General features: G+C 44.2%; 1 non-coding gene across 1 annotated transcript; it reads left to right on the top strand.

The window, feature by feature from the left end:
- The first annotated feature begins 1,077 nt into the window (after nt 1-1,077).
- Trnaa-cgc (transfer RNA alanine (anticodon CGC)) lies at nt 1,078-1,150 on the top strand. Its single transcript has one exon. It is a non-coding gene; the product is annotated as a tRNA-Ala (tRNA).
- Nucleotides 1,151-11,758: the final 10,608 nt, after the last annotated feature.

Below are 11,758 nucleotides of genomic sequence, written 5' to 3'. Positions count from 1 at the left end.
TCCATATTACTTTACCAGCAGAAAAAATTGAAAGATATAATTGTCAATGAAGGTGCAAGAAATTACAGCGATCGACAGATGGGATTCATTGTTCTGTACATCAAGATGCACTTTGTGCTACATTTGCAGACTTGCAGCACGAGAAGAAATTAATGCTAAGAACAGCAACATTTCTGAAGTCACACACATTATTCCATTTTCAGTTGCAATAGTTTTCAGTTGTACTGAATGAAGAGTATGGAGATTTTATATGTCACTGCAAAGTGCTTTGGTTACGTCAAGGGGCAAGCTTAGAACTAGGACATTCAGAATGGATTACAGACTTCGCATTTTAAGTGGTCTGGATTGCACACTGCTCACAACGACATTGCAAGGTAACGTCTTTTTTATTTGATGAGGATGCATCCAAAAAGAAAATAGCGTTGTACAACGGATACATTCTGCTAAAGACATTCCAGTTCTATAAGCTCACTGGCGTTAAAGAAAACGTGAGCTTTGAAGAATTCATTGTGGCCCTGAAAGAATTACAAGGATTGTTTTATAAGATTTTGAAGACCCTGTCAGTCTTACATATGTTATCGAGCTCGTTTCGAGGCTGTTTTCCGCTTATGTTGGAAGTGTCCCTGTGCATGTGCAGAGGTAACTGACAGGCCTGCAACGTAATTTCAGTTTTAATTGCAAATCTTTCCTCACCCAGAGGCTGCAAAGTGCTACAATATTTAGATCGACGTATTTGAGTGGAAGACATTTTATCGATTATGAAAGTAAATAAGACGTGATTGCTTAGCAATTTGAATGCGAAACTCTGTGAAACTGTCTGCGTCTATGCACATGCCGACAGTTTGTACCAAATAAAAGTTGTATTTTGTCTTCGTCGCGCCAAGCATAATTAAATAATACTGAAAATTTGTTTCGTTTGTGATCTCTGTTGTTGTGAAATGCGACTGCACTGCTATTTAAATGTGGCGCGTTCGCCGGTTTCCCCTCTTCCGACCCTCCTCATTCTCTCACAGTGTGCTATGGCGGGAGGGGAAATGTGCAACGTGGCTGATCGCCTTGGCACTCGGCGTACGACCGAGCGAGGTGGTGCAGTGGTTAGCACACTGGACTCGCATTCCGGAGGACGACGGTTCAATCCCGTCTCCGGCCATCCTGATTTAGGTTTTCCGTGATTTCCCTAGATCACTCCAGGCAAATGCCGGGATGGTTCCTTTGAAAGGGCACGGCCGTCTTCCTTCCCCATCCTTCCCTAATCCGAGCTTGTGCTCCGTCTCTAATGACCTCGTTGTCGACGGGACGTTAAACACTAGTCTCCTCCTCCTCGCGTACGGAAACGGCCTGCGAGCCGAAACCTAGGTCGCCCCTGCCTTACGGGAATCGGCGACAAGCCGCGAGTAATAAGGATAACGGGCAAAGTGGCACTACATCGGTAGTGTGTGGATAAGCCGAGAATTTGTGACCGACGGGGGACGTGCTAGGCTAGTCCGTGAGGGGGTGGTGGGTGGGGGGGGGGGGAGGACTGCTGTGTCCAGAGGGCGCAGTGGTCTGCGCATTTGGCTACTAAGCAGGCGACACCGTCTCGAATCCTCTTCCGGCAAAACTTTTTCATTTTTCCCCATCGATTTAAATCAGTATGCAATGGCAGCTAATATCATTCATTCCTTTGTGTCTTAGTAGACAAATAAGTCTACAGTAAATGAGAATTAGGAAGCGATCGTAAGACAACCAGCAGATGTAGTAAACATCGGAGTCGTGCTTACAACGAACACTGTCACGTATAGTGTTCGGGTCACTAACAGATTTAATTAAAATTCTATTTAGTTAATCAGTATTTAATGAATATTCAGTTGACGTTGTTAATTACAATTCTATTTAGATAATCGTCTTTCCAGGATTGTTCGTGTTTTATTGATTCCTAGCGTCCCACGTATGTTTATATATGGCAGCGTTCTGATTTAATCCTATCTACACAAAAATAAAGATAAAACGTTTCACGCGTCTGTTGTACTTTTGTTGCACAGTGAGCACGCCTTACACTAAAACGAGGACTTCGTTTCGGTTACGGTAGCGTTGTGAGAAAACGTTACTCAGATAACTCGTCGCGAGAAAACTGTTAAGTCAGGCATTTTCGTTACACAACCTTCCTCTCACGCTTAACAAGGACGCTGCCGTTCGCCTCTCGTTTATCAGTACCTGGCGTTTAATCGCAAACTTTGTCGGTTTGTGATAATAATTTTGTTACAGCACTTATTTTTTATCACAAAGAAAAATCTACCTGTAAACGGGCGCAATCCGTACAGAAAACGACACCACTGCGCGCACGCTAACACGTGCTATCGAACGATCGCTCTGCTTCGTCTCTTACGTTTATTATCCGCTAACGAGGAACAGAAGAAATTCTGTGGGTTAACGAACAAACTATTTCGCAGTTTGTCTAATGACGCGACTTTCTTGAACGCACTTCTTCATAGTAAACTGCATTGTTTTTTATTGATCTAGTCTTATTTAGGCGTCTGCACTTAGCATTAATCTAGAACCACTCAATGAAAACTGAGGAACCATAATAATTATCTAGCGTTCGACTCGGACTGTCACACTTTTTTTTTTTTTTTTTAATTTGTAACTAGCAGAGAAGAGAATTTTTCGTATTCGACTATTATCGCTGACGGAAATATTCATTGTGAACTTAGTGCTCAACCACCTATCCGCAGTCATTCTTGGTACACACTAATAACTTTTAAGAATGAGATTTTCACTCTGCAGCGGAGTGTACGCTGATATGAAACTTCCTAGCAGATTAAAACTGTGTGCCGGACGGAGTTCGAGTCTCGGCCCGGCACACAGTTTTAATCTGCCAGGAAGTTTTAATAACTTTTAAGTTTGCATAAAAAGAAGCCTTTTTCGTTATTATTTTGTATGTACAAAAAAACTAGAATTTAACAGGCGAATTTCAGGTGGTCTTCAGACGAGACAGATCGAGCCCAGAACAAATTTTAGTTCTGCAACTAATTTACGGACATCAAAAATTTATAATTACGAAGTATTTTGGACCTATGCAGATTTTTTAAAAAAGCTTATAACTCAGTGGATCGTTGTCTTTCTTCCAAATTCTGAAATAACAAGGTCTGCTCCTCAAAACCACGGTAATTATTTGTGAAACATCAAAAGGTACAGTATAAAAAGTTCAGGGAACGAGTTACGCAACGCTTAGAAATAAAACAGGAGTTGGACAAGGTAATGGAGTCTCTCCATCACTTTTCAATTGTGTCTTAGAAAAAGTAATCCAAGAGTGGTGAAAAAAATCAGAGCTTAAAACTGATGAACCAATCGAATTACGAAGAACAAATGTTAGAAGAGAATGTTTTGCTTTTGGAAATAAACCGGCGATCCTGTACAGGTATACGCAAACAGCACAAAAACAAATAGAAATGCTTAACGAAACGCCAGAAAGAGTAGATCTTCGAACATTATTTTAAAAAAGTACGCATCTTGGGTATCCAGAATCCTAAAATCTAAATACGAGGTCATCGAGACAATTTCCCAGTTTCAGTCTTCAGAAGAAATCATTCAGGGGACTAGCCTGCAAAAGACTGGTTGCGAAATTTTTTGCCCGAAAATGGAAAAAGCCTTCAGACTAACAAGTGGTTTCTATAAAATAAAATCCATCTCAGAATACACTAAACTGAGATAATACAACGCAGTTATCAAACCAGAGGTCCTTGTGGGACTGGCATGCTCGTTTTTAAAAGAAAGCTGCACACTGAATAAATACAAACGAGAGAACGAAAGGTTATCAGAAAAACTTGAGGTGTAAATTATACTGAAGAAGGAATAGAGAGACTAACAGCAAATAAAGGAATTGAAAAGGATACAAACATTTATTCGGATATGAAAACACACAAGCTAAAAACTCTGGGGGCATTGAAACAAATGAACCAACCAAATTAACAAGCCTGATTGTGGAATTTTAAGAAAGACACAGTAAAGCTAAAACTGAAAAAAATAAGCAGGAGGAATATAACTTAGTATACAAGACAAAAAAATGGCGGAAAATTCAAGGCTGCCACAAAAACCCATGAAGCTCAGAGCAACTTGGCCTGACGAGCGGAAATGAGTCCATTCAGAGAGAATAAAAGTAATATGGGCACAAAGGAAAGCTAAAACATAGCTACGAAAATGCCATTTTTTGTACCTCGCATGGTCCAATGTGAATAACAATAATAAATATATGTTTATTAAGGGGTTTTATGGTATTGGATTGGTCCTCTAATTGAAAAAAGGAGGTTTATATTATCAATATGAACCTAACACACATTCTGTGCTTGTAGTAATCAATATATGGAGATAAGTGTCGCATTATCTTCCTTAGTTTAAGACTTACCACGATCACCAAGATATGTAACGACAACGGTCACGAAGATATTTAATGCTTTAAAGGTCTTCTGTTGCCTAAGTTGCCCGGAGAGATAAGCATAAACGAGAACTGGTGTATCCCGTAACTACATATTTGACTTCTAAGCATGTACGACTTTATTATGCAAGTATAAGCTATTTTGTTTTGGATGTAAGCGAACTTTTTTGACATTTACAAGTGGCGTGGGGCATAAAAAATTACCGTACGCCTTTGCCTCATTAAATGCAAAGATTAACACACATAATGATGGAGTGATCCTGTGTATAAAAAGTTAATTCAGAAACTGAAAAAAATGGATCCGGCAGCAGACTGAAAAAAGGGCAGGCAGAGAAACAAAACAGTTCAAAAAAGTCAATCCCAGGATGCTGGTACGACCAGACGTAACGTTTTATCTACTTAGATAGCTAAGTGTACAAACTTACACTGACAGAGCCCTTACCCTTCATTAAAAAGATCCACCAATTTTTCACCGTTGGTTGAACACATTGTTTATGATAGGGATGTAACTGCTGCTCCACCAACTCTTTGTCGAACCCTGGGACAGCTGTGGCTTGAACGACGTAGTTTCCAGTCAGTTTCTGTTCTGTTCTGAAAGTATTCCGTTTCCAGTTAGGGTAGCGTCTGCTAAGAAACTTTTCTCTGTACTTTCGTTCAGCATGCTGGACGCTGCATGTTCGACAAAGTTAGGTGGCATGCAGGTAAGGTTGCTAGATACTTAGTCTGAAGTGTACTCGTTGAGTTCTTTGTCCAGCTACCCAAATTAACGTTTGCCAAGGTTGCCCTAAATCACTTAAGGATAATGCTGGCAACAGTTCTTCCCCACCCTCCCCAGCCCGAGCTGTACTTCGTTTCTAATTATTCCGTCATCGATGGAACGTGAAACACTAATTTTGCTTCCTTTTTAATTTTAATCAGTGGCAAACTCCAGCATGGGCCCATCGAAGACGGTTGCTATACTACATTGCAATGTAATACCACCATCACTGATAAGGAAGATTGTGTACGTATAGGTCATAAAAATTTAAGCATCGAGAATGAGAGGAACAAATGAAATGAAACATCACTGTTAGGGATGATGTATGTGCATTGTGTATTGAACCATTGAACCAGGGACCTAGAAACGACGGAGAGGCTTTGTCCCGCCGTAGCCCTCTGTGGTTCACAACCCCACAACAGGCCACAGCAGTCCACCCACCCCACCGCCGCCCCACACCGTACCCAGGGTTATTGTGCGGTTCGACGCCCAGTGGACTTCCCCCCCCCCCCCCCCCCCACACCTCGTCCCGGGAATGTCTCATACCAGACGAGTGTAACCCCAAATGTTTCCGTGGTAGAGTAATTACGGTGTACGCGTATGTGTTTGGTCAGCAGTAACTGACATAGTGTAACTGAGGCGGAATAAGGGGAATTAGCCCGCATTCACCGAAACAGATGGAAAACCGCCTTAATAACCATACACAGGCTGGCTGACACACCGGAACTCGACAGTAATCCGCCGAGCGGATTCGTGCCGGGGACCATTTGGGATGGTACGTGAGGTTATTTCAGTGATTACAAACTCTGGTCGGATTTAGAAACAACTTGGTGGCATGATCCCACTTATCAGTATGACGTTACACCCCAACTGGCCTGGATAGATGCACTGGTTCGATTGGGAATACTGTCGTGAAACCATTGTATTCTCTCCTAAGGTAAAATGGGCCACACTCGTAGTTGATCCTCTCTATTACTGACATGGCCACTGGATGAGTTGACACCTGAGCTGGTCCCACATACGTTATATCAGGGACAGATCTCGTTATCTTGCTGGTCACAGGAGTGCCTCAACATCACGCAAACATAGAGGAACGTACCATGTGTGTACGAGCACTGTCCTATTGAAAAATTTCGCATCGATCCTGTCGCAGAAGGGTGACATAGGAGGCCGCAGTATGTATGTGACATACCGTTGTGTTGTCAGAGTTTCCACAGTCACTTTCATCCGTGATCTCAAGTCTTACCCAATGGGTCCCCACACCATCACGCCAGGAGTACTATAGACGTGCCTCTCCAAAACATTAGAAGAATGGGTCCTCTCCCTAGGACGCCGGAACATTCAGCGACGATGGTCATCTGGAGTAGTGCGAAACCACAATCCATTCGCTGAAACACCACGAAGTCTTTCAGCAGCAGCGCTTGCTTCCTGGTCACGGCACAGCTCATGACAGAGCCACTTGCGTTGTGACAGCAAGTATGACTGCCCTCACGTTCCCATGCAGTCCAACTTCAGGCCACTGGAACGTCCTAGTGGCACACAAGTCTGGATATTACATGATTGGACCAGATGGCGAAATGGAAACTCACAATAAAGAGCCGTTCAAAATTTTTCAGGTGCTGATAACGCTGTCTCACACGAATTAGTGGAATCTCCATGTCGTTCATTCAACAGATGAAGCGGTTCACGTCCATGACCGTACCTGGTAACAAAGTTAAACGCAAACAACACTAATGCAGTCTGACGGTCTTTCTCTCTGCCACAGACAATTTTTAAGTCTGATTATTTACACAGCAGTTAATGATGTGTGCCTGTACGAAGCTACACTGACAACTGACCATGTCTTCTGGGTCCTACACTTTTTGTCAAGCAGTGTTGGTCATAAGTATGACCTTAGCCAGAGTGCCTGCAGTATTTTTTCCGACCATTTGTACCACATCTGAAAATGCTGAGCTTAGAATTCTCTGTCATCAGCATAGTTTTGTCACTTTGAGCATGAGACAGCCTCTAGGGCTACAGAGCAGCATGGAAAATGGTGAAATGTGTTCCCTGTGTGTCTGCCATTTTCAGCAATAAACTTAGCACTAGGCGTATTCGGAAAGTAAGGTCTGATTAGGCACGAAATGAAAACCACTGTGAAATTCCGATGGAACTCTGCACAGATGTGTTGGGAAGTGTCTTTAGTGTGCCTGTCGATCGGTTCATGTCGCTCTTATAAGTTCAGAGCGCAAAGTGATGACATAGAAATGCCTAAAATAACAGTGTCTCGGGCCAAGTATTTGGATCTGGTGAGAGATTTAGCCTGGAGCCATGCAGCCCACATGACATAAATGTCATGTGTTTCTTTTTTCAGTCGGTCGGAGTGGCCGAGCGGTTCTAGGTACTACAGTTCGAATCCTGCCTCGGGAATGGATGTGTGTGATGTCCTTAGGTTAGTTAGGTTTAAATAGTTCTCAGTTCTAGGGGACTGATGACCTCAGAAGTGAAATCCCATAGTGCTCAGAGCCATTTGAACCATTATTTCTTTCTCCAAGATAATTTTCAGCCGCATTCTGAAGGCCCAATGAAGACGCTCCTGTAGCATTTTCGATGGGAAGTGTTTCATCACCCACAATACAGCCCTTAATTGGATTCCTCTGTTGTTCATGTCTACTCGCATGAACCACTGGCTATGAAGACAACATTTTGGCACTAACAGCGAAAGGCAGGCCAGCTTAGAGAACTGAGGGAAAGCACATGCAGCTGCTTTCTGTCACCATGGTACTGGAAAGTTTGTACAACGTCACGACAGATGTCTAAGTCTGAGCGATGACTGTTTAGAAAGGTAGTTGGAAGGTGTGGCTAACTGTCACAAATAAAAATTTTTGATTTTCACTGTGGTTTTCATTTCGCAAACGATCGGACGTTACATTCCAAACAGCCCTCATGTATAATGCTTGACATTTTTAAAATGCAGTTTAAGTCATTTTGTGTGGTTTGATTTCATCATATCATTTTTAAGGGAACGGCATTATCTGCTACAGACATAAGATGCTGAGCCACAACACTATGACCACCTGCCTAACAGCTTGTTGGTCCGCCTTTGAAACGTAGTAGGACAGCCATTCTGCGTGACATCGTTTCGATGGGTCCTTGTTAGGTTTCCAGAGGTATGTGGCACCAGATGTCCACGCAAAGAGTACATAATCCCTGTAAATTACGGGCCGGTGGTTTACTGAGAGGATAGCATTGTGACACAAACTGTTATCCGGCTGGAAGGCGCCATCGCCGTCGGAGAAGACATGAAGGGTCAAGGCATAAAGGTGATCCACAGTGACGTTCACGTAGCCCACACGTGTCACGGTGCCTTCGATTACTATCACAGGTCTCCTGGAAGCCAGACGAGTGTTCCCAGTAGCACAATACCACCCCGCTCATCCTGCGAACGGGACGCGGTTATCGAGCACCACTTCGTCTGGACGACGGACGACACGACCATAGACCTGTTTTAACAAGAATCATGATTCATCCTCCAAGGTGACACGTTTCCCTCGATCCACGTCCCAATTCTGATGGTCATGTGTCCACTGCAGTCGTAATTGACGTTGTCTTTGTGTTAGCGTAGGAACATTCAGCGGTCGTCTCCTGCAGAGCCCCGTATTCAACAACGTGCGCTTAACCACTTGCTTGTAAACATTTGTGCTTGCACTAGCGGTGCACTTTGTCGTCAGATCTGGCACAGATCGCCGCCTATCCCGCTGTACAGAGCGAGCAGCTAACCCTCCGACCTACACTTCTACATCTACGTGATTACTCTGCTATTCACAATGAAATTCCTGGCAGAAGGTTCAATGAACCACCTTCAAGCTGTCTCTCTACCGTTCCACTCTCGAACGGTGCGCGGGAAAAAACGAACACTTAATTTTTTCTGTGCGAGCCATGATTTCTCTTATTTTTTCGTGACGATCATTTCTCCTTATGTAGGTGGGTGCCAACAGGATGTTTTCGCAATCGGAGGAGAAAAGTGGTGATTGAAATTTCATGAGAAGATCCCGTCGCAACGAACAACGCCTTTGTTTTAATGATGCCACTCCAGTTCACGTATCGTGTCTGTGGCACCGCGATAGTACGAAACGAGCCGCCCTTCTTTGAACTTTCTCAATGTTATCCATCAGACCCACCCGATGCGGATCCCACACTGCACAGCAATAATCCGGAATAGGGCGGACAAGCATGATCTAAGCAGTATCTTTAGTAGACCCGTTGCACCTTCTAAGTGTCCTGCCAATGAATCGCAGTCTTCGGTTTGCTCTACGCACAATATTATCTATGTGATCTTTCCAATGTAGGTTATCTGTAATTGTAATCCCTAAGTATTTAGTTGAATTTACAGCCTTAAGATTTGTGTGACTTATCGCATAATCGACATTTAACGGGTTTCTTTTAGTACTCATGTGAATCACTTCACACTGAGCCGTGTTGCAGCTCGAGTTGGTGCCGTTGGTAGGTTGGCATCGTGTAATAGGGATAGTGGCGTCTAATTTTCTTCTCGTGTTTACTGGCACCGCTACGTTTGCTAGAGTTGTCTGTCCGCGAGAGGCAGCAGCAGCGGTTATCGATATCTAGTACCGTCGTACTATCTTTGGAAGCACGTCAAGTGTTTCCGGGTTGGGGTGTGTCGGGCAGTTCGGTTGGGACGGAGCAGCAGTGAGGTCCAGCCGTGCCAGTACATGCCAGGACCGCTGGCGGCACGCAGCCACTGCCGGATCGAGGGGCTGCAGTTGCGAGGGCCACAACCTCGTTGCCCACCGGATCCAGGACATTTGAGTCGAGTGAACATTAACCCAGTAGTGAAACCTGCCCTGTTTGAGATAACGCCGTTTGTTCACGCATTACTGCTCGCAGGGTCACTGAGACGAAGAGCAACGAGTGGAGCGTTTGGACTTGGCGAAATTAGTTAGCCGCCCTCCGCTTCTTATTATTAATCATCGAATTCCTTGCGTTTGTTGGTGAACTTCAACCAGCGGTATTTTTCTGCCTAGTGGCCGCTAGCGCCCCAGTTACCTGCCCTGGAGGTTAGCGTATTTTCGCGGAGTGTACCTTTCCTCGCCTTGCCGCTGCTGTCCGGTAAGGCGTGTAGTTCGACAGCCGCCTTGGTTGTGGTTCAGATATTTGTTTCTTTTGGAATACTTTGGTCGTAGTGGATCCTTCTGCTTCTGGATGTTCTAATACCGGATTCAGAAGACGCAGTGCTGTCCGCTGGTTTCGCCTTGCTTGAGTTATTCCATCGTTGTGCTGGTTATCAGACGTTAGGTAGATGTTGCAAGAGTGTTGGCCAGCGTTTAAACTGTCACTAGTTTGAGTTGCCATCCGGTTAAGTCATCAGTACCATCACTTTTTCGTTTATGTGGTATACATCTCTCAATTGCCGTCGATACTATCTCTTTGAATACCCGTTGTGTGATGAGGTGTGGACGTCCAACTGCTTATCGCCTCCTCATGATTTCACCGTCCTTCAACCACTTTCCATTGATGTTCACCCCTTTTCACGCCGACCATATTCATCGCTTTCGAGATGCCCGTAACAATCTGGCTTTTGTCAGAGACTCTTACGACAGTGGACTTCCCATTTTGTGGCCTGTATCGTCGTTATAATGAGACCCCGTTCTTCTCTGCTGCGCTTATATACTTTCCATACCGTGTCACTTCCCCAGAACGCCACCAGACGGCATTTAACCTCCCGGTGTGCAGTGGTCGTAATGTTTTAGCTCATCAGTGTGTTTGTCAATTATGGCATTTTTTTTCATAAAATATCTTCTTATGATGAGCTACAGATATTCTTCCATTTGTATCAACTTAAATGGAAATATACTGGTAGTTTGCATCTGCAGCAGCAAACAGGACCATAGTGTACTGCAGGCAACAATTGTTTAGCGGTCACAATGAATAAAATTTCACCTCTTTTTAAAGTTGGTTTCGATAATCTTGCATTTGTCTCTTATTTGCAAAATCTTCCATGTATATAAGGTTAAAGTACCTCTGGAGTTTCAGAAGACCACTGTCCGAAAACTGCAAGACACACAGAAAAATGACACATATCAGTGGACAGGACATCTTTCTAAATTTCGAATCGTAGTACGCCATGTGGCGCAGTTGCACTAGGGGGCAGGCGTGTCTGAACACATAGACGAATCGTCAGCTTCGTACTGTCGCGTCTAAAAATGGAAATGTCGTGTGGCTAGGGCCTCCCGTCGGGTAGACCGTTCGCCTGGTGCAGGTCTTTCGATTTGACGCCACTTCGGCGACCTGCGTGTCGATGGGGATGAAATGATGATGATTAGGACAACACAACACCCAGTCCATGAGCGGAGAAAATTTCCGACCCAGCCGGGAATCGAAGCCGGGCCCTTAGGATTGATAGTCTGTCACGCTGACCACTCAGCTACCGGGGCGGACTGTCGCGTCTAATTAGTTTGCGTCTGGTGATAGGCAATCAAATGAACAGATTTCCAAAGCGTGCTGAAATCACACCTTCTCTGGGAAGTCAATGAAGCACTGACGTCTGCCGTGCCAAAAACGGTGCGCAGGTTCAGCATCAGTAAAGTGGGTTA

The sequence above is a fragment of the Schistocerca nitens genome, chromosome 1 (assembly GCF_023898315.1).
Source record: "Schistocerca nitens isolate TAMUIC-IGC-003100 chromosome 1, iqSchNite1.1, whole genome shotgun sequence".
NCBI classification, from domain to species: Eukaryota; Metazoa; Arthropoda; class Insecta; order Orthoptera; family Acrididae; genus Schistocerca; species Schistocerca nitens.
The sequence above is the reverse complement of the archived record's forward strand: the minus strand, read 5'-3'. Positions and strand labels throughout refer to the sequence as shown.